This window comes from Natator depressus, chromosome 7 (genome assembly GCF_965152275.1).
Source record: "Natator depressus isolate rNatDep1 chromosome 7, rNatDep2.hap1, whole genome shotgun sequence".
Classification (NCBI taxonomy): domain Eukaryota; kingdom Metazoa; phylum Chordata; order Testudines; family Cheloniidae; genus Natator; species Natator depressus.
This window is the reverse complement of record NC_134240.1, coordinates 17,016,982-17,041,648: the sequence shown is the minus strand read 5'-3', so window position 1 is coordinate 17,041,648 and position 24,667 is coordinate 17,016,982.

The following is a 24,667-nucleotide window of genomic DNA, read 5'->3' as shown; positions in this document are numbered from 1 at the left end:
GCAATTTTTTTTTCAAGCAATTGAATCCAGTAGCACTGCATTATGTAGAATGAGTACTTCTATTAAACTCCTCACTGAGAACTTATTAGCCACTGTTGAAAATAAGAGCAAAACTCAAACGGTAATCAAGACCTCTGACACCTAATCTATCCAATAGCTTTATTATATTTAACATAGAGGCAGCTATGTGTCCATAACTATAATATCTAATCACAGAGATGGTTGAATAAAAGGAAAAAAATATTCACCTTTAAAGGGCCCCAAATATGACACATGAAAATTATTTTGTTTAGAGCAAATACGTATTTAGACCTATAGGTTTACACATATGTCCAAATTTAGATCTAGAACTAAGCATTTGATTCTGCACATACCCATCATGAGTGTGGATTTTGGAATTCTATTTATCAGCCCTGATGCAATCATCTTTTCATCATCCACCCACAGCCACATTGCCATTCAGAACTCAGATGCATGGGATATAGAGGGTCAGATCTGAAAGTGATTCTAAGAAAGTCTTGTGAAAGTATAAGGTGGTTTTACTTACCAGTCCCCTCAATGTATACATTAGATGAGCTTTGACTTTCTCTAGACTCATGGGCCAAATTCAGAGGCGGTATGCAATTTCGATCCTCTTGCACTCAGCCTAATTCACACTCATTTAGAATCCCTTAGAGCTATATACACCCACTCTGCTAATGTCTAAAAGAGCATATGCCACTGGGATTTACACAATGAGAAGCCAGAAAAAGGTTTAGGGACATTCATCAGCCTCCCCCTCCCCCGCCAACACACAGACACTTCCCAGACCAGCTTTTGTTTGTTCGTGCTGCTGTGAAAATAAGGGTGCTCCTGTGGTTAGTGTGCTAGCCTGGATTTGGGAGACTGGTGTCCAATTCTCTCTTTTGTCACAGCCAACTGTGGGCAAGTCACTTATCTTCTTTATGCCTCAATTCCCCTTCTGTAAAAGGGAAAGAATAGTGCTTTCCTACCTCACAGGGGTGTTATGAGGATAAATATGTTGCATATTGCAAGGTTCTCAGCTACTGTAGTAACAGGAGGCATAGAAGTACCTAAAATAGAGTCTGGTTTCTCAGCATGGAGGAGGTTATAGCAAGTTAGTTTACATTAGAGTGGGTATCGTAATTCTAAGGATGTTTTACAAGCACAAGACACTCTGAGTAAGTATAATGGCTCTAAATTGCACATCAATTTGGCCAATAGTATCTAGCATTAGAAAACCGGGGTATTACCTACTTATACCATACTGTAATTACCTTATATAATAAACATTGAACATGTAGATCTTTGCAGAGGTGTTATATATTGCTTTGTAGAATCAGCCTAATCTGTTAACTTCACATACAGTTACCTGGACCATAGCCAATAGGATGTCTTCATTTTTTGGCTGTGTATTTATATGCATAGTAATGAAATTATATTGAAAATCTAAAAGAAAAAATCTATAACTCATCATGGCCTAATCATATAAGCTATTTTTCTTCTGATTAACACTGCTGCAGGCAAACTAACGTTTTCATTATCTTTGAACTTCTTATGTGCTGTGGATATGTCTCAGAATCTAAATTCTTCAACACAGAAACACATGTAGACCCCTGTCCTGGTTGGTAGCGGGAGGGCTTTTTGCCAAAGCAGATTTGCCTGCAGATTTTCTATTGAAGCATAGGGAATCTTAGCTGCACAAGAGAACAATTTATCACAAAGCACAATGGCAGAATTATAGACAAGGCTGAAAAAAGCTCTCTCAAATCATCTCCCTGCATCAAGAAGACTCTCCTTTTCTACTAGTGCTTCTCAGATTCTAGGGCAACACATTCTTGCTGTCTCCTGCAGAAGGTAGTGCCATGTGCCCATTTGTTCCCTTGTATTTCCCTGCCTCTTTTGAGATAGCAAGCACTCCAAGGAGAAGTCCCCAAGAACATTGCTCATCAAAACATGGCACGTTTGGTGGTAGAAGGGGAAGAGAAGGAATTCCTCTTTTGAATACTATGTCCATGTTTGGAAATGTCCATTAATCATATGAGAGACTAAGGGGAACATTTTCAAGATTTCTTAAGTCCATTTCACAAGTGATTTAGGCACCTGCCCTGCTTAGGCACTTCTGAAATTTGGGTCTTAAGGGCCTAACTCACATGGATGCTTTTGTAAATCCCACGAGGTACCTTTGTGCATCATTAGGCACCTAACTACCTTTGTACATCTGTCCCTAGGAACTTGAGTCCTACTGTTTTTAAATGAGATCGAGGGTCCTAAATTTGTGCTTTTTTAAAAATGGAATATAGACTCCTAAACCACTTGGGCACCTTTGACAATTCTACCATAATTTCCCAGATCAGTGTGCATCCACTTGTGATGACCAGTTAGGGCTGTGATGAGGTGTATATCCTGCACAGGCTCTGAAAGGGTTAACATAGGCCTGAGAGGGCAATTATTCTACCTGGCTGCACCTGCAGGCTGGGCCATACTTAATTAATGATGAGTCCCAGCTGGGAGAGGAGCTGGGTGATGGTTTTGAAGTTGAACAGGAAGTTGAAGGCAGAAGAAGACTGCAGGGAGAGAAGGAAGAACTCTGCAGTCACTACTAGAATTAAGATAATGTGGGGAGAAAGGCTAGGGGGAGTATCGGTCCTGGGATTCACTCCTGAGTAGTTTTCAGAGTAACAGCTGTGTTAGTCTGTATTTGCAAAAAGAAAAGGAGTACTTTTGGCACCTTAGAGACTAACCAATTTATTTGAGCATGAGCTTTCGTGAGCTACAGCTCACTTCGCTAGCAGCCACTCGGCTGGAGCAGGTTTTGCGGGTAAGCCCTGATAAAAGAACAGAATCAGAACATCCTGGGAGAGACCACTGGGAGGTATTCAGCTGAGGAAAAAAGCAGGGGAAACCGAGCAGCAGAGAGGGATAAAAGGTGAAGACTGTGGAGGACAGAAATTACATTTATGTTTGTACTTTAAGTTTGGGTTTTCTAGGGAGAGCCCTGTGAGTCCTGGCCCTGAGAGGAAGGTGACCCTAGAGAGAGGTAGCTGGTGAAAAGGCCTGAAGCTATGGTATGAAGTCACCCAGGGAGGCAGTAGCAAGGAGTTGAAAGGAACAGACCTGGGCTGCTGGTTATGGGGTCCCTGGACGTATGCTGGTGTAATGGGGAAGGCCTGGATTCCCCTACCAGCTACTGGTAAGGTGGTGTGAGGCTGGAGAAGGGGATAAGGTTTACAGAAATCTTGAGAGAAGGGTGTGAGGACTATAGGGCCCAGAGTTGGTGCCACAGAACTTTTCGTAAGGACCTTTGGACTTTCATTTGTCCGCTACAGAAGGAGTAGAACTCAAGCATGACCTGGCCAGAGTTACTAGAACAGAGACCACCTCAAAGCTAAAGTGACTGTTGGTCAGGGGCACTAGAGAGGAAACAGCCTGATATGCCATGAGACTAGGGTTGCCAGTTTGGGTTAGATGTATTCCTGGAGATTTCATCACATGACATGATCTTTAATTCAAGATTAATCTTTAATTCCTGGAGACTCCCGGCAAATCCTGGTGGGTTGGTAGCCCTACATGAGGCTGTGAGTCCACTATTCTACAATGGCTTATCCCTTCTTTGTTATTTGGGAAATCAACAGAGAAGAAAAAAGATACACATATATAAATTAAAAATAAACATCAGACTAGAAGGCCACAACAGAAACACTTCCTTCTCAGGAGAATAGAGAAAGAAAATAGAAACTCATTAAAGACATTTCTTAATTTAGACTTGCTAAGGGACTTCTTCTCTATACACTTGGATTTTGGTGACTATTTACTATAGTTTTTAAAAAAGTATACTTGCCTAGTTGCTATAGCAACTGCCCCATGACATGAGCCATTCACTATCTCCAAGATACCAGTGCCTTCCCAAAGAAACACAAATGTCCTAGCATTATTTTTTAGCCTTAAGGGCTAAAATATGTGATAATGCTAACTTGCAACTCAGTTAGATTTCAAGGTGTTTCTTTTTCTTTATTTTCACCTTGTGAGCAGCCCCCTTTTTGGAAGGGTTGGATGCTCCTCTGAAAGAGCAGGAGAAGAGCCTCCTTATAAGCCTGGGAGTCTTACAAACATGGACAAAAATAGCAATAGTCACATGAAATGTTCAGTGGCAACATCAAAAGATGTTGTTTCTGTGAATCCCAGTGTAGGAAATTTCAGGAAATCAAGGTGTAACCGATTTTTTTTTTATTCCTTGTGGGATCCCACAGAATCAGTGTGTCCTCTGGTTTAGGAGTTCTACTTTTTTACTCTGTCCACAGCAAATGGAGGGAAAGATTATGATTGTACAAAGGGGTTCTGCCCTCCGATTATAACATGGTGAGGTGTAACTCTGCTAGCCCTGTGAAACTAGTAATGATGTCAGTTCCAAATATTTGTACTCATCCTTGGTGTAAACAAGGCCCCTGCAAATACCTAACACTTTTATGGTTATGCCATGAGGCATTCTCAATATGCACTACATTTTGGATCAATTTGAAAGTGTTGGGGTTTAGTGGGTATGAATAGGGCATTTCAGATAGAACTGTAAGTTTGTAGACCTGCCTTTCTATTGCCCTGCACCTAGTGTTGTCATTTCACCGCATTACAGTGTAAAGTGGCTGTAAAACATTAACAAATCAGAACAGTAGCGGTTTGTATTTTTCACTGGTGTCAATGGCTACACAAGATGCAGGGTTACTGAGATTCATGCTTTCTGTGTCTAGTCACAGGCTTTGAAATCATTTCTTAAGAGTGGGGTATTATAGCAGGTGTTAAATTAAATATTTATTCACAATGAATTATGTATCTAATATTAGTAGAGCTCTCACTGGTCTCACTGACTTCTTGGGTATGTAATACAAGTGGAAACTGAAACATATATTAATAAAGATACTGAGCTGTTCATTTGATAAACACATGAATCTCTGTGCACAGAAGGTCTTTACAAAGGAAAACAACCCTCTAGATTGTACCTTGGATACCAGGACATCCCGTATCTCCTTTGGACGTTTAGACTGGTCATTAGTTACTTAAACCTGGTGTTTGTGTTTCTGAATAACTGAGCTAATGAGGATGCTCAGGAGAATAAGGCAAGAAGGATTTGACCCCACATCCTCTAGAGTCAAAACATTCCATTTAAATCTGATGAGGTTTTTGGCTATCAATTTCACTCTAATGCAGTGGTGGGCAACCCGCATTCGGCCGGTTGCCCACGACTGCTCTAATGTAACATTTTTAATATTGCTTTCTTTGAATCTCATGCTCCTCTGGCATCACACAACTGCCAGCCTGTTCATGGATCTGTATTACTGATGTTGACTTATGAAAAGGAAATGAACCAGCTGAACTTTCAGATCCCAAGTTGAGTTTGAAAGGCTGGTAGTTTACTGAACAAGTTTAACCTAGAACCCCGGGACAACAAAACTGGAAGCATATCATGTCATTTTTTACACAGTCACTATTCAAAATAGAACTTCATTTTAGACTGCAAGATAAACTTTTTCTACAAAGTGAAACTTGTCTTACATTTACTCCATAAATAGGTACAATTGGCAACACTTGGCAAAATTAGGTCAGGTTTATTTTGGTTTTTTTCCCCCTTTTTTGTCAGAATGATAGAAAAGGTGTGTGCATTACTTTACTTAGCTTTGCTTTCCCCCAAACAACTGGAGAACACAGAAGATAAATAAACATTGAGGTGACATTTTGGGGATAATCCAGACCGGGGGGGGTGCTGTCACCACCTGCCTGGTAACAGTGTGTGGCCTTAATGCTATGCTGCTATGGCTTAGGACTCAGACCTGTAGCCAGCCCACAAACATAAAGGCCTCACTCTGGTTTCCACCAGCCTAGTCGTCATCCTGGTAGGGTGACCTCAACAAACCTTCTGGTCCTGAGTCTCCCCAAATCTGTCCATCCGGAATTCTTAACTACCAGAAGCTCGGACTTCCCCCTCTGGTTAGTAGCCCTGAAGGTGTGAAACTTGCCCTCATTTATGAATTAACTGGGACACACCACACAGTTTGCAAAACAGAGACCTGCTTAGGATTAAAATAAACAAAAAGTTTATTCAATAGAAAAATCACAGATTCAAAGATAAAATAGCAAGGGAATGCAAACACATACAAGTTACACAGAAAAAATTATCTCAGAAATTTATCTTAGAAAAATTCTCTTTTCTAATTCAAGTTACCTAATACCTTTGAACAGTCTCCCAGTGTACCTACCCTCTGCCATACAGGGGATCAGGTGTTCACAGATAGTTCTGTTCTTCAGTTCTAGAGGAAGATTTCAGTGTCAAACCGCCTTTTAAAAGGGCTTTTTAAAGTTTTTTTTTCCTCCTGGCACAGTGACCCTTGGCTACTTAGGGTGGAATAATTCTAGCTGGGATGTCTTACTCTTTTTCCATTAATCCTAATGGCCCATTATGTGCTTTTGTTTTTCCAGAGTTGTACAATGCTAGGTGCTTGGAGCTAGTCTCTTCTGGTTGAGGAGGCAGACCCTCCTTGCCTGATTGCTTCACTGCCCTGTTGTGAGATGATATTGAACTTACACCACAGTTACAATTCTGTGTGTTTCAGAGTAGCAGCCGTGTTAGTCTGTATCCGTAAAAAGAAAAGGAGGACTTGTGGCACCTTAGAGACTAATAAATTTATTTGAGCATAAGCTTTTGTGAGCTACAGCTCACTTCATCGGATGTGTGTGTGTGTGGCATATTTTCATACACAATAACATGTAACACAACCAGTTGATCAACAGCTTTGGAGTTCATCTTATTCTTCCCTTGGAGTGTTTGGACACTGATTGTCACACCCCACTTGTGCCTTTCATGCTCTGTGCCATTTCTTTTGGGATCAGGAGAGGAGTCACTGCCTGTGCACTTACATTAATCTTTTGGCTCCCAATGCCCTGGTGTGGAGAGATTGCAGCAGTATTTCCAGCCAATAGGAGTGGGGAGCTGCATAACAGACCCACACCTTAGCCCCAAATTGAAAATAGATTTCACTCTATCCCTATCCCACTGTCCACTTGTCCAGAGACCAATTTCTTGGGAGTGAATTATGCCCCTAATGAATAAAACACTCTGCTTTAATCTGACTCTAATGATGCTTCCAACAACCAAAGGGTAAGATTTTTTTTTAAATGACTTTCCTGAGAAGGACAAGATCTGACTCTTCTTAACAACAGCCACTAATGTTCTGTAATGAAAGCTCTAAGCACTGTAGCAGCATTAGATTATGCTTATTTAGGATTTATTCCAGTATATTGCTATTACTGATAACCATTTCTAGACAGCTTCTTTTCTTATATGGTACTTCTCTGACACATATTTTCCCTGTTTGGGTATCTGCCATTTGTTGTTGTCATAAATATAAAGGGAAGGGTAAACACCTTTAAAATCCCTCCTGGCCAGAGGAAAAATCCTTTCACCTGTAAAGGGTTAAGAAGCTAGGATAACCTCGCTGGCACCTGACCAAAATGACCAACGAGGAGACAAGATACTTTCAAAAGCTGAGAGGAGGGAGAAAAACAAAGGGTCTGTGTCTGTCTGTGTGATGTTTTTGCCGGGGACAGAACAGGGATGGAGTCTTAGAATTTAGTAAGTAATCTAGCTAGATATGCGTTAGATTATGATTTCTTTAAATGGCTGAAAAAATAAGCTGTGCTGAATAGAATGGATATTCCTGTCTGTGTGTCTTTTTGTAACTTAAGGTTTTGCCTAGAGGGATTCTCTATGTTTTGAATCTAGTTACCCTGTAAGGTATTTACCATCCTGATTTTACAGAGGTGATTCTTTTTTACTGTTTCTTCTATTAAAATTCTTCTTTTCAAGAACTGAATGTTTTTTTCATGGTTCTTAAGATCCAAGGGTTTTGGTCTGTAGTCACCTATGCAAATTGGTGAGGATTTTTACCAAACCTTCCCCAGGAAGTGGGGTGCAAGGGTTGGGAGGATTTTGGGGGGAAAGACGTTTCCAAACAACACTTTCCTAATAAAATAAACCCGGATAAACATTTGGTGGTGGCAGTGGAAGTCCAAGGGCAAAGGGTAAAATAGTTTGTACCTTGGGGAAGTTTTAACCTACGCTGGTAAAAGTAAGCTTAGGAGGTTTTCATGCAGGTCCTGACATCTGTACCCTAGAGTTCAGAGTGGGGAAGGAACCTTTACAGTTGTAATGTGGTTAGCTTTGAGACTACCATTAAGAGGAGAAATAAAAGGAATTGTCTGTGATAACATCCTTTTCCTCCACCTTATTTCTGTTCTTTGTCTTTTTAGAGTGTAAGCTATTTGTGGTAGAGATTCTGTCTTCCTATATGTTTGTATAGTACTTACCACAATAGGACCCTAATCCTGACTGAGATCTCTGGATGTGATGTTAATGTTATTACTAAAATAGAGGCTTTGCTCATAGCTAGTCTGCTATGCAAGTAATCGTGACAACAAGGAGTTCATTTCTTGAGTTTTAGGGTCTCAACATATATTTTTCACTGCTGCTTTATGGCTGTTCCATAACGGAGTATCCAGGCCAAGTTCAGTCCTGGAGGAAGCAGGTCTGAGTTGCCTTGTGGCAGGAGGCTAAACATGACTTTTTTTTTTTTAATTTTAAGTTAAAACCAGGCCACACAGGATTTTTTTTCCTCTATGAGAACTTCATTAATGATCTGGAGGATGGCGTGGATTGCACCCTTAGCAAGTTTGCAGATGCCACTAAACTGGGAGGACTGATAGAATCATAGAATCCTAGGGTTGGAAGGGACCTCAGGAGGTCATCTAGTCCAACCCCCTGCTCAAAGCAGGACCAATCCCCAATTTTTGCTCCAGATCCCTAAATGGCCCCCTCAAGGATTGAACTCACAACCCTGGGTTTAGCAGGCCAACGCTCAAACCACTGAACTATGTGGTCCAGTAACTCTACAAATAAAAGCGAAGATACAGTGAGTTTCAGCTAGCTGCAGTGGAACAGGCTCACAGGCTGAAATGAAGTCTGGTCTGGTCCATGGGCCCAGTAAAGTTGAAGGAAAGATTTCCCAGTTACCTCAGTGACACTTGGATAAGGCCTGAGATCTACCAAAACATCAAATATTCTTCTTTCCCATCTACTAGAATAAAGTTCATACAATGGAAAGTACAGATTCAGCAGAGGAGATCACATTCATGAATAGCAGTGTCAGCATAGACCGTTACACTGCAGGAGTTCCTAGATGGCATTGGCTTCCATATACCTGATCTCCTAGCGTAGCACAACTCCCTTTCACTTACTTAGTTGCATCAAGAGAAATATTATTGTAACATTCTGTACACGTCTGATGTTTGATTCTGACAAGCACTGAGTGCCTCTTGAAAATAGCTCAGCACTCCACTCCCATTAACTTCAGCAGGAGATGTCAAGTTATCACTAGGAGGCATTCCATCAACACCTGGTAGGATAAGGCTATTAATCAATATCCCTTCTAACTACAACAGAATATGGGCACAGAATTGCAAGGTGCTGAAAGCCTCCTATGAGGCCAATATATTTGGTTGTCCTGCAATTAAATTAGGACCTAATCCAATATCCACTGGTCAATGGAAATACTTCAGTGGGCTTCAGATCAGGCCTTCTAATCACCACCACTGCTTTTCTTTTAGAAAACGTATAAAAGAAAACCCATTTCAGCCATTTATTTTAACAAGAGGAAGAGGGAAGGGGGAACCAATGGTAGCTAGTCTATTTTTCATTCTTGTGGGTTTTCTTTCTACGTTAAAAAGAAATTGCTAAGAAAATTCTTTTAAAATGTTGTTGTATGTTAGTTGTGAATAATTTCTCCTGTGTGTATATTAAAGGTTTTTATATCATGTATATCGCGTGTCTTTAACAGCAAATAATAATATAATAAAAAACACCCTCACACTTTTGAAGAGATGATTTGGAACTTAATAAATAAACTCATACATCAAACAGCTAAATACAGATGGTAGTTCATTTTCTTCACTTTTATTCCACATCAGTCAAAGCTAACAAAGCTTTCTGGGAATTAGGAACACGGCATACCCAACTGTAAAAGCACATTTTCAATTATAGCACACCCATTGATCAAAACTCAGTGATCTGTATCTCAGAACATATTAAGAGTTCTTTCTAAAGATGAATTAATTTCCTTAAGCTTAATTTATCAGTGTAACAATGTACTTACTTTGCCAAGGAACCTCTAATGTCATAAGTGCTAACTTATGCCAGGAAACCAATGTTTAAAAAAGAAACTTTTGAAAGTTATCCCCCTTGTATGAAAACTAAAACCACCTAAGTGACATGGGGCCCGAATCCCATTTCAGAAGTGATTAAGGCACTGCATGGAGCCGACATCACTTTTGAAAATGGGATTTAGGCTCCTACATCACTTAGCTGGTTTTGAAATTTTTACCTTAAGTGCTGAATTCTTTTGACAGTTTTAAGCAGATACACCAAGGGCTGAATGGGGAAAGAGACTCTGCTGCCTCATCCAACCTGATCCGACTGTAACACACTGGTGGACAGTATAAGGAAGCTGGCACATCTGCTCTGCATGCTGGAACTTTTGTGGCTAAAGATATTAATCTACTCACTAGGGATGTCAAAAGGAGCACTAAATCACAGAGTGGGAAAAGACCGTTTATTTGACATCGTAAGCACCTAAAGCAGTGTAAGAAAACCATCCACTCTGGGTTTCTTTCAATGTTTCTCAAAGTGTATGAACTGTGCCAGTTTCGACAGCATGGACGGCTATAGCAACATGGAATCATGGCCTCCTATCTTCAGAGTGAAATGAAGGAATGATGGTAACATATATTAAGATGTATCCATAATTATGCCTATACATTGGGTCAAATTCAATTGTGGTGTAGTGTAAATGAACTTAGTGGGATGAATTTGGCCTATTGTCAGTGACTTTTTTCTTTCCCAAATTAATATTCCAGTAGTGCATTGCAGCTTCAGCTATGATTAGCACCCATTGTTTTTAATGCTGTACATACACAAGAAACAGTCCTTTCCCTGAAGAGCTTACAGTCTAAGGCAAATACTTATGCACATACTACTACTCATGAGGAGTAAAGATAAGCATACGCATAAGCCTTTGTAGGGTCAGGGCCTACATACAGACAAAGGGTATGAGAACAGGAATTTTTTTTTTCTTTTTTATATTTAATCCATAAGAATCCCCAAATGTCAAATATTTGGTTTCAGCCGGCAAGTTATGCTCTTCTTCACAGAAAATGTGTTCATGCCATTTGTTTAGCATTTTCCCTAAAGTAGCAATTGAGGTTTACAGCCCCTTGTGAGGCTCCTGAGAAAAATTCTCGTGAGCTGCGACTTCTTAATGTTGCTATAGTAACTGATCAGCAGTTAATGAGGTTTTTGCTTTATATTTCAACACACATCCAGGAAACCTAACAACCAGTTAAATTACTTTTAATAAACATCTTATACAATGTACCCCTGAATGTAAGACAGATTTTTTCAAAACCAAGTTGGGTAAGCTTATTACTATTAGTACAGTAGATACACATTGCTTAGAACTAACATCTGAACTGTCCCTGGAAGTGGCAATGTCTTTCTTGTTCTACCAATGCTGCATTTATTTTATGAACTGCAGTAATGCATTTATCCTTGGAATTTTGGCAGGGTGTGTATCTCTCTGAAGAAGCAAAGGCATTTACAGAAGAAAATGTAACTCCAGAGATGCATAGAGTGGATCACATAAGACTGCTACAAATGCTTAACAACATTTTTAGCTTAAGCTTTGTCGGTTATTGCCTAATGCCTGACTGAATTTAAATCACAACTCTGCATTTTTATTTTAACCACAGAGCTTCTACAACGGTGCATGAATCATTGTCCCCTGCTGGATTTTGCTTCAAAGGGCACACTACATATTCAGAGAGTTCTATATTTATTTATTTGTTTGTTTGTTTGTGGCACCATTCACTACATTTCTTCTGGAAAGCTTACTCTTACTGCTCAGTGCATTGCCCTAAATAAGCCTTAACATCATGCACATTTCAGCATTTTATTTTATTGTAAGTAGACATAACAGAAGATAGTTTGGGGGAATTGTGAGTACCCTCTGCTAGACCTTTCCATTAAAACCAATCGTTTAATTTCCGGTAGCAAAGTTCTTGGTCCAAAGTGCACAAGCTAAAAACTTCTGCTCAAGTATAAATTATCATTAAAGCAATAAAAGAAAGGATTTGCACTTCCTATCTCCACCATATATATCACATAAATAAATCAGAATTAGGCAAAGTAAAGCCGTTTTAAAAGCTTGAACTTTTTTGGTGGAAGGAAGTTAATATTTTCAGTTATAACAGATTTGCAACATTTTTCTGTTGCATGGACCTCTTAGCAGGAGTTAGCATAAAGCCACTGACCTATTCCTTCTGACTCCTTTTCACAGGTGCAGCTTTTCAGTGACAGCCTGGTAATAAGAAAGGCTATTGTGGCTCTTAAGGGCAGAGAGGTCTTGTGATGAATGGGGAATATAGCCGTACAATTGATTAATTCTGTTTGAAATTATTAACCCTATGAACCTGTGAGGAGGCAAACTCCATTTTGAATGTTTAGTCTTTTTGCCTTCTCTAGGCGGCGTGTGTCTCTATGTTGGGTTGTATGCAGTGTTGTCGTCGTTGTGTCAGCCCCAGGATATTAGAGACAATGTGGATAAGGTAATATCTTTTATTGGAACAACTTCTGTTGGTGAGAGAGAGACAAGCTTTTGAGCTTACACAGAGCTATGCCAAAGGCTGATGGCCAAAGAATAACTATAGAGTGTATCTGACTTTTAAGTACCCAACCTTTGGAAATCTATTCAGTCTAGACAAAAGACTGATCCCTGTCCAGAAGAACTAGTTTAAGGGAGGTGCGGGAGGAGGTCAGCTTGGCAACAAAGCCATGTGGCAGAGGTTTGTGGGAAAGCTGTCAAGGATGTCACCTGACACGGTGCTGAAGGTTTTAAAAAGGCAGAGCCTGGTCTACTTGGGTCAGGGGCCATTTTCTCCAGTGTGTGAGGGAGAGACCACTTACCATGAAACATGCATAAGGCAGGGGATACCCCACCTTCCTGTCTTCCTGGATCCAGACTGCCCCCCAGGGAGTGGTGAGGTAACTGAGACCAGGACATGCATTCAGTATTTATTGTTGTGTATGATCTATACTCTCCTGTGCTTTATGTGATTAAGAATAAACAAGCATAAAGATCTTAGACAGGGAAATGTGTGTGCTGACTGCTTCATAATGATTGCATGCCCCTGCGAGAGAGAAATTGTAAACCAAAAGTTTCACACCTATTGGGTGGAGTTCCAGGAGAGCGGTGCGTTTAAATACTGGGGAATCTGAAGGCTCAGCACTGTGACCAGAGGGGCTAGGCAGCTGGACAGCGTGTTGCAGCACTCGGAGAAGGATGCCAGAAACAAAGCCTGCACCCTCAGTGAGTGCCTGGGAACCCCAAGATTGGGTCAGTGGCTGGACTCCATTCAGACTCCAGCTTCAAAACCCCAGGGATACAGAGCAGCAGAGTCTTAGATACTCCTTGCATCAATATTAGTGGGCCAGGCCAGGAAGGGGTGCTCGCTGTAATCTGTGACAAGTCTGCTCATGCTTTATAATGTTGTTGGTGTTTATTGTGTTACTAGTAAAATCTGCTTATGTCAAATACAAGTTATTGAGCTCAATACAGGAGTAACTGGGTGGAAGTCTATGGCCTGTGTAATACAGGAGGTCAAACTAGGCGATTTACTGGACCTTTCTGGCCTCAAAATCTATAAATCTATGAAACTCATGGGAGTTTTATCCTTAATTGTTGCAATGAATCAGCCTAGCTCCAGTAACTTCACTGGAGATATGATGATTTTACAACAGCTGAGTCTCTGGCCCTGCATGTATAGCTTCTGTTCAGAGCAGGGTAAGAACTCCATATGCTTACACTAATGGTCTATTAAATGCTGTCACTTTGCATTGTTACAGTGTAGTACACCAGCCACTCACGTTGGTCGCTTTTGACAAAGGTTTCCAGATTTCAATATTTAATCAACACCAAGAAAAAATCTACTTTGGTGAGTGGAGCCATCATGCATGTGATCTGTATTCTGATGTGTTACTGTAAAGCATCTTCTGGGGATTATTTAGTGTTCACCTGTTAGCTAGGCACAAACACTTTGGGTAGATAGAGACATGTCCCCATCTCCACCACTTTACCACCTGTGGATGTTATTGTCAATCCAGGTGCAGTATTAATGCACCCCTGATTCGCCAACCCCAAATTGTGTGTGTGAATCATAACCACACTCTAGCTGAGCAAAGAAAGATATTACTAGCCCATTTAACAAGACCAACAGTAAGATTATGTTATATAGAATTTGCTCTTATCCTTTAACATTCATCAGCTGTGAGCTGCAAAGGAGATAAAATGTAAAACTAGAGTAAGGAGGCACTGAAAGCCACAACTGCACACGTGCAGGATTAGAGACTATCTAAAATACATAGTTTAAATATTTTAATAATGTTCTTGTGGAAGGCTATCATAACATATTGCTGTCTGTATCTGAGTTTCTCTCACTGTTAACTCTTTGCTTCGTTTCAGTGGCACTTACATGCTGAAGTCAAGCCGACAGAGTCACTTTGATTTACAACTCATTGATGGCAATTTCGAAAACTCCCGGTTCCAGACTTGGATCCTTAATGTAATATCCATTTCCCAAACCAGCTCCTCAAATCCCTTGTCACTTGAGCATCTTGATATAGTTTGGATGTGTTGCTTTTGTGAGCTAATGGCTCTTGAACGCTAATGTACAAAGACAAAGTTCCAGACTTGTAAAGATTCGGTTTTATTGCCAATGCAGCCAATACCAATGGCAGAGAGAAAGTAAAGTTATAGAGGTTTCTTACTGTTGCTTGTGAAAAGGTCATATTGCCACCCAGGATCTTCCAAAGGATGACCCATGCTGAGCTTTTTTATTATAGCTGTGCTGGTCCTGGGACATTAGAGAGACAAGGTGAGTGAGGTAATATCCTGTAAACCTGAAAAACCAGTCTGGAAGATGGTGGACAGCTGGCACACATATAACTCCCCCTCTCTCAGCACTGCAGCCTCTCAGCTTCTTGTACTTCCTTCAGCTATTGTTTCTCTGACATTGCCCTCCCACTGCATCACTCAGTAACTGAGGCATGAACGTCAGCTGCTTCCTGCCTTTCCAAATTTGTCTTTTCCCTCCATTTCTGAGGCCCCTCCAATCTCTCCACCATGCACATATTTTTCGTGAGCTGGTGAAACTGACCAACCTTCCCAAAAGCTGGTAAACCCAGCAGGTATGATTATACAAGTTCTCTGTTACCTTTTATGATGCAACCTCCTACACTTCCAAGCTACATTCTGGAGTTTACCCAAAGATGTTGGGGAGAAAATGCTTTCTTAACCCAGTAGAGTTTCTGATCAACTGAAAGTTGTAGCCAGATCCATTCTTTTCCATACACATTCACCCTCATGTGAATGGTTTAATTATATCTGAGCCAGTTTTAAAAGATGTTTACAAATTCATCTACTATCAATTTGCCTGGCCCAAACATGCTTTTGAAATTAGCATGGAACACGATTAGCTCATTGGTTGTTATCCAGAAAAACCTCAGGCAACAGATATTAAGAAAGATGTTTTATAAATGCAATATCAGTTCAAAAGGAGACTTACGAAAATATCAAAGCTATAAAGAGAATGCAAAGCCGACAATGCAAAGCCTTCTAGAACATGTGAGACAAGCTACAGAAAATAAAAATCATTTACGCTCTGCTCATTTTGAAGAAGTGAGGGGAAATAAAATAGAAACCTATCAAGATTAAGTTTATAGTAATGCGGGAGAGGGAGATAGGAAAGATATATCTTTAAGGGCTTTGCAAGGAAAAAAGGCATTGAATATTTTGCACTCTTTTTAATCATCAATAATTTTTTTAATATGTGAAAAACTAACTTAAAATGAAGCTGTCAAGAAAAAAAGCAAACACATGTTTTCTTGTAAGTTACACCCTAGATTGTTAAAACAAAATGTATTTTTCCTGATTTAAAGTGTTAATTTAATTTTATATTTCATTAAGCTGGGGCAATGAAACACCAGTAGATTGTGCCGAAAAGTGCCAAAAAGTATGTGTCCTACAGAAGACAAGGCTCTGACCTCTATTGTTTTGTCATTTAATTCACAAATATCATAATATTCACATCCACAGAATGTAAGACATTTGTAGTTTTATGTCCGATTCAAGATGCTTACTGGTAATGCCTCTTCATAAGATCTAAGATACCAAGAAAATTTACTTTTTGATCTACATGATTGACCAAATTATTTATTTGGAATATACCAAATACCAACAAACACTTACAGAGAGCAAAGCACAACCTCACAGAAAAAAATCTGACACTAATCTGTTATTTGTGCCACAGAAAGGAAATTACTGAGTGGCTGTCATAAAGTTCAGAAATGCTGTACAAAAAATAAGAATAATGCAACTCAAACAGAAAGAGCATCAAGAGAAACTTTTATTATCAGTTTATTTAGTGCTTTGTGGTTTCAGTTACAAACAATCCCTTCCTTAAGTAAACCCTTAAGATATATGCCAGGACAATATGGGTTGACATTGGAGGGACAAAGCCACAAGTCTGTTGTTAGAGGTGGGAAAATCTATCTCATAAGGTGAGTTAACGTACCATTTTTTATTATGATACTCACCATCTTGAGGGGGAAAAGAGCTGAATGTGTATCATCTGTTATCTTGTCTTTTGGCTTAAAAAAGAGTCTCAAAATACATTTTCTATGAAGTAGCCTTAGGGATTTCAAGACCAAATGAATTATTACCAGAGCAGTATGAGCTTCGTGGCACCATATTTGCTTCAAACCTGGCAAAAGCTACTCCAAGTCCCTGAGGCTTGCTCGTCTGCCTTCCTAAGGAAGAAAAGAATGATCTTAAACACAGATGGTTCTGTGTGAGCCTGCTACCCTACTCAAACGTATAACATTTAGAGGCTGGTGAGTGCATTTAGCCAAGATCTCTAGAGTCCAGAACTACAGCCTCAATAGCTTTGATGGATAGATTAGATGTTAAATACCCATTCTAAATTGGCAGCTACACTAGCCTTCCACTTAGTAAATGGAACTGAAATTTTCTTAAAGCTTACTTTGGTTTATATTAACCTTGTGCTCCTTAATCACTTTTAAAGAACCAAGAAGTGCAGAACAGGAATGGAAACATAACTTCAAATAGCCTCTTCGCTGAGAAAACAAAGATGAATAGAAGAAAAGGTTAAAAAAGAAAAAAACTCTGATACCCAGCTGGTCACTTTTGACCTATAAATCCCTATATCACTTGGGACCTCTCTACATGAAATCAGATCACTTATCTGTGCTGGAGTCCAGCACAATCTTGTCCCAAAAGTCATGGCTCTTTGGTCCCTTCTCTCACCACTGTGCAACACTTGTGTAAATATCCAGAACATACTCCTCGTCCTTTTGCTGTTGCAGTGGCATGAATTATAGAGTCAAGGATCAGGAGGTAGCCGTGTTAGTCTGTACCCACAAAAAAAAAAGGTAGCACCAGACTCCTTGTTGTTTTTATGAATTATAGAAAATTTCTAGGGTACATTTCTATTGGTCAGCAGAGAATTCAATATTAATAGAAGGCACCGAGGTGCTTGCCTGTTTGTTTGCCACTGTTATAGAGATTTACAGCATATTTGACCCCACAACTAAAGCCTAGTAACAACCCACTCTTCAAAACACCCAACCTAGATAAAGCTACCTTTTAAAATGTGGGTTTTTTTATTTCAAAGCCCAATTCTTTGGTGCCTTGACACCATCACAGAACACTGAGGTTTCAAAGAGCATGAGGTAACTTTCAAACAGGTTTATAGGCGTTCCAAGGCCGTTCGCAGACTGACTTCTCCAATGTCTTGGGTTGATTGTGTGGCTTGACTATGACCATGATCTTGACCTGAATGCTGTTATTTTTTTCCAGGTGGGTGGCCCTGCTTGCCATTACAGTTGCCCTGACACTTTAATAGCATTGTCTTCATCATTTTCAAAAGCTCTCATATCATTCCTGATTGTTCTACTGTTCCCTCGCCCCCCAAAAAAGTCACCTTCCAAGCCATAGAGGTGTAACCATACAAACAATTCAAGAGTTGATGGTTCCATAATGTTTCTAAGGCTGTGAAGCTGAGAGCAGTGTCTTTTGAATAAGACAAGTTTGGGGTTTTGTATACCATGTAAACATAAAGTGTCCTTTGAAGACAATAGGAATCTTTCATTGACTTCTGGGGGTCCTGGGTGAAGCCTGAAGTGAATGAAATTCCTTTTAAATATGATATACCTTTCTTATATTTGGAGTGCAGGTGTTTCTTGCTTTGATAATTAAGATAACCTTTTGTTGAAAGATCTAGCCACTGTACCACTACATTATATGTGCATTGCTGCTGTGAGACTGTTTTCAGTCTGAAACAACTCAATGAAATACTTTGAGATGAGCTTTAAAGAAGTTGAGTCACACGAGTGTCACGCACATAATGTATGCAGTGTTGTACCTGTCGGTCCCAGGATATTAGAGAGACAAGGTGGGTGAGGTAATATCCTTTATTGGACCAACTTGTATTGGAGAGAGAGACAAGCTTTCAAGCTTACACAGAACAGATCCCAGTCAGCCACTTTTCACAGGTGAAATGTGTTCCTATAAATTCAGTGTTTGCTTTTTTAAAGCACTGGCATCTGAGTCATACCATATTTTCAGTGAAACGTTCACACAGTAAATGGAGAGTCCTGGAGCAATAATGGCATTACTGATTTTCACATAATGGGACCAATATACATAAAAGTCTTGTGCCAGCCCATTCGTTCTGGAATGAAGAACTGAGAATAAAATGTTATATCCCTCCAAAGAGAGAGTCAAATTCCAGTATCAGGGACAAGGTACAAAGTCTCACTCTTTTCAAATATATGTATTCAGGTAGACAACTTTGCAGAAGGCTGTAATGTTTCATGATGATCATATCCGTTTGCAGTTTCCAAATCCTGTAGTTATAAAACAAGGAAGCTTTTGTATTACACTACAAGTAATTAGAACAAAAAAATCAAGGCACTTAGAAGAGTTGTAGCTATTGGCCAGATTATCTTCCCACAGGAATTTGGGGGCAGACTCAGAACTTCTCTTCACTGTGCAAAATATAGACAGCAGCAGCTGACAAAACATTTGGGATTTGATTCTCTGACCATATCTGTTTTAGAATGATAACCCCACTGATTTCAGTGAAGTTACTCCTGATTTACACTAGCATAAGTAAAGAAACAAGCAGGCTCTTGGCCTTTTAAAATGATCTTGAAATGATACTTGCTTCGTGTGCATGCCAGGAAAATCCCACTTGCATTTGAGGCATTTTGACCTAAATTGTTGTGATGCAGTTTTGCTTTCAAACATTTCCTGCATTTGACTCCAGAAGCAGTTGCCTTTCAGTCCTGGATGAAATGATTCTGATACATTGGGCCAATTCCTGTGGCTCAAGCAAGGGTTGTGGAACTCCTTAAATGTTGCACAACAGAATGGATTGGGGGGATTTAGTGAGAGCAGAAGCTAGGCACAACTTCCATGGCTCTGCAGGGATGGCTTCCATGTCATTACAGACTGTAATTCCAAAGGAGTCCTGAAACACTGTGCAACTAGGCCGCACCACCTGCTGTGATGAATGGGAGACCTGCTGTACGACACAGGAGAACACAGCCATGGCAGGAATAATGCAGCTCTAAGTGTAAGCAGTGTCAGGATGAGCTCCACCCTGACATCTGGTGGTGAGGTGTGGCAAGTTGTGGAAAAGAACTTCAGGGGCTGATCTCATTTGCATAGGCACACCCAACCCGCCTAGAATGAGGCCATAGCTGCCCAAATGGTCACTTTGGCTGCTGTGGGATCCCCAGTGTCTCTGTTATTGGGGCAGGAAGAATAAATTGTTATTACCCTGATTATGGGAACTGTGCTTGGAACTGTACTTGGCCTTTTGTTATGATGGAGGGACTCACCATCAACTAAGTAGCACTTGCTAGGCAAGGGTCATGGGTTCCAAAACTCTGTGAATTGAGAGAGGTTGGGGACAAGTATTAATACTTGGTGGCATGGGCCCCTTGGTGAGGGCCTTACATGTTAATTGCACTTCCTCCTCTCTCCACTGTGGAATATCAGAGCTAATTTTGATTTCATTAGAAGTCTAGTTACAGGCTGCTGAGCTCACTTTGGGCTAATGGTGCACCAGCACTGAGGCTCCCCTACTACAAGCTGAATTCACCTTAGAGCTGAAATCACTGAGCGTTGTGTTAAGTAGTGGGGGAGCCTGAAGCTATATTGTGGCGCAGTTTGTGGGACAGCTGGAGTGCCTTGTGGACAGGCTGGTGGAGCAGTTTGTAGGATGGCGGGAGCTGCTGGTGGGACGTGGAGCAGTTCGTGGGACAGCGGGAGCTGCTGGTGGGCCGTGGAGCGGAGCGAAGGAGTTCGTGGGGCGGCTGGCGGAGTGGAGCGGAGCGGAGCTGAGCGAAGGAGTTTGTGGGGCGGCTGGAGGAGCAGAGCGGAGCGAAGGCCTATGGAGCTGTGGGGCGGTCAGCTTCAGATCATGTAAGGTGCCTCTTACCCCCGTCCCATCTCCACCCAGGTTGGGAGGTAAAGCTCCTCAGATAAACTTTTGAACTCTGGGGCTGCCCTGACCAGGGACAGAGACTTTTGGGTTATTGGACTTTTGGGACTTTGGGTGATTTGGGGTTGCTGGACTCAAGAACCAAAGGGAAAGGGGCATGCCCCAATTTGCTTGGGGTGGGATTTTGCTCATGGGTTGTGTTATGAATCCTGTTGGTGGTGTTTTCCCAACATAATGCCACATTGTTTCTCTCTGTTATTAAAAGGCTTTTTGCTACATTCAGACTATGTGCTTGCGAGAGAGGAAGTATTGCCTCTTGGAGGCGCCCAGCGGGGGTGGTATATATTTGTCCCAGGTCACTGGGTGGGGGCTCGAGCCGGTTTGCATTGTGTTATTGGAATGGATCCCCTAGATATTAAACCCGGCCCTTGTTGCTGCCAACTCTGACGGGCAGAAGGGTTACATAAGTCTGCATTAGCAACTGTGAAGAGGCTTTATTCTCTCTCTTTAGTCAAGGAAAAGGAGTCTGGCCTCCTCCCTGTATTGCTATTTCCTTCAGCTGTGCACTAAAGACATAATATGGCAGACTGGAAATGATTTGGGATCTTGCTGAATTAAAGATGCTATACAGAAGAAAACATAATTATTTTCTCATGGAAAAGGAGACACTTATTTTGTGAATTGGGGAGAAAAACGTAATTTAACTAAGTAGGCCAAATTTTCAAAAGAGTACGCTACATCAACAGTTCTGAGCTCCCTCAACTTGCACAATACAAACTCCAGCGTGAGTGCATGCTAGCTATGAGTCATGCATGTCCATCTTTCTCTCTCTCTCATACACACACACACACACACACACACACACACTCTCTCTCTCTCTCTCTCTCTCTCTCTGCAGGAGGAAACCAGGCTTTGTGTGCACAGGGTTTAGCTGCACACTTTTAAAAATTTGTCCCAAACTTTCATTTCTTTTGTTGGCTTGCCAAATGTCACAACCTAATTTAATCCTGGGTCTGCTAATTAGTTAAATGTCTGAGCGCACATAGTGCCCTTTTATGTCAGCTGCTGATTGTTGTGGTTATTAATATTAATATCATATCATTAAATCGATTGATTTTTATAACACCTTTCATAGACATCAAGGCATTTCACAGACTTAGAAACTACACACTTCATTTAGATTTGAAATGCATCCATTCCTGATGAGACTTGTGGTAGCCCTTAATACTGTTAGCAACACTACAAAGATGAGGATGACTACTGTATGTAATTGAGGCAACAAGGCAAAGCAAATGGAATATCTTTTCTTATGGTGAAATCTGATCCCTTCTGACACCATCTTTCTGCCCTAGCACCACATTACAAAGGAGAATAAAAAGCAGCAGCAAAGTCCCAACCCAACCAGAAGCCAGGTTGTCCCCTCTCTCCACACACCACAGAGATCAAATGTTTTCATCTCCACTGGGTCAGCGCTAGGTAGTTCTGGTGTGGGGCGAAGATAGTGGAGCAGAGGCATGGCCACACCATGTCGCACAGACCCTGGCTAGCCCATCAAACCTCTTATTTTCTAAGTGGAAATATGCTTGGTAATTACTGCCCCTTTGTACCATCTATCCCTTTCCAAAGTGGGGCAGGATGCATAGCGTCTTCTGGAAGTAAATCCAGGCACAAGCACAGAGTGTGATGCTCTTTTAGGGTATGTCTACAATGCAGCAGGGAGTGTGCTTCCCAGCATTGGCTTTGGCAGAGAGACACCCACTAGTTCCACTCAAGTTCGTGCACTAAGCTGGAGCTTAGCTAAACTGCCTCTGTTTACCCACATCGGGAAACATGCTCCCAGATGCTGTTTAGACATACCCTTGTTGGCTGGGCTCCAGTCATCTGCTTCACATTTTAATGATTAGTGTACAAGGCTAATTTCCAGTAGGATCAGGATTCTCAAATTACAACAAAAGGCAAAATCATTAAATTCCTCCCTCAGAGCTTCACAAACCTACATGGGTGTGGGTGGATGGGTGGGGGAATAATAAACAAAAAACGCTGAGATGTTCAAAGCCCCGTGAGGGGATTTAGATGCACAATGTCAATATGCAAATCTCAGGCCAGACCTTTGCAGCTCCGTCACACGTATGTCATATAAAGCACTGTCATTATTACAGCCCTGCAGACCTTCTTCACTGGTCACATCCAAATTCAGGATTGCCATGGCGTTAGAAAGGTCTGCTTTTCAAAGCTTCCCAAAGAACTGCTAAGAGTGTTGCAGTCATTTTATCATCGACAGCTTCCTGGCTCTTTTTTGCTTCAGCACATTTTATTTTCTCCATATATAACCTGCTTGTTTCCCCCTTTGGTGCCTCTGGATGACCACAGAATAGAAGTCAGGATGTATTTATCCTCTCTGTTCTGCCTTTTCTGTGCTATGTGACGCTGTTGATGCACATGCCGAGTTTCCCCAACAGCAGTTTTATATTTCCTTTGTCTATGTTTACCATTGGATGTTAGCTTGCAGTCTACGTTTCTGTATGTTTTAACCTCTTTTTACTCTTCCTTTTTGTAAATCCTTCACTCGTGTCATTTGCCATCAGGAGTTCATTTTAAAGCATTTCCTTAACAACCGGCAAATGCTTGAAGTCTTGAGTCTGTGTTGTGAGAACATCTTCATTGTGGCTTACACATTCCTTTCCGTATTTTCCTTCTTTTGTTCATTCTTTGGCAGGCACATATTCCAGAAAACATTCCTTATAAACGTTGATAGAACTCTTTCTCCTCCAGTCCTGCTTTCAGGCCACTATAGTTCCGATAGGCTGTAACACATGGAGGTATGTTGAGTGTCTTTTCTCCAATGGTGAATGTCTGACCAGCCGGGAGTTATAGCACCTTAGCTGTACATCTGCCAATAGTAGATGTCATTCCCTTTTTTTTTTCTTTTTCGTTTTTGACTTGGATTTGAATTTTGTCATCTGTAACCTTGTCTAACTGTAGTAGGAAATTTACCCATTGCTAACAACTGGTATCAATATTTGGTGCACCTGGTCCAGTGTTGAAAAAAGCTTAACTCCGTTTATAGACAGGACCAAATTGTGTCCCGCATCATTTCAGAAACTGTGGCTACACTTTGTTGTGCTCACGGCTCAGTTTTCTCACTGTTTCTCATTGTGGGCTGAGGTAACTTGTTCTCTTGGCAAAAGTACTGTCTGACTGCAGATTTGTCACACTAGACTACCTTCCATCCATCCAGGTTCAGTTGTAGTGTTGGGTGGAAGTAAATCCAAATATGATGCTACTGTTCTTTGATTAGCAGAGCTCCAGCAATCTGTTCCACGCACTATCAGCCCTTGGAGAAGATTAATATCCAGCAGTTCTAAGCATCTCATTTTGCCAAACAGTAGACTTAAAGGAACAGACCATTACAAGGCACAAGTAGGAGGAGCCAGGAGAGCAATATGGAGAGTTGGAAGCTTTAGGGATGTCCAGAAATCTGCAGGATTGTCTTTTGCATTTCGTACGGGTCCTTGGACTCCTCTGAAGTTGAACATCATACCGCTAGCGCTCTGCAAGGATCAATCCTCAAATAATTTAAACTCTGATGAGTTTGTACCTGTTATTTTTCCACCAGAAGAGCAAAATGGGAGCTAGGGTTTAAAATTCTTTTTCATAGCACTGAAAAATATCGCTCATATCTCCCTGCATGCAAACAGTACCAAAACTGAGGCTGTGAGAAAGGCCAAAGGACCTTCACTGGAATAAGATCATAAAAATGATTAACTAATGCTGTAGTTTTAAATTCCATGGACAGGAGCAGCCTGTTCATTTTTCTTTCTTTCTGGGTCATTCCACCTTTACCTCAGCAGATGAGAAGGATTAGAGTAGTAGCAAGGCAGATGTCACAGGGGATCAGACTTCAACTTGGATAATTACGTCCTGCCCACCTACATTCCCTTGTTGCTTCAATTCAACATTTAGCAGTCGGCACTGGATTCCGTTG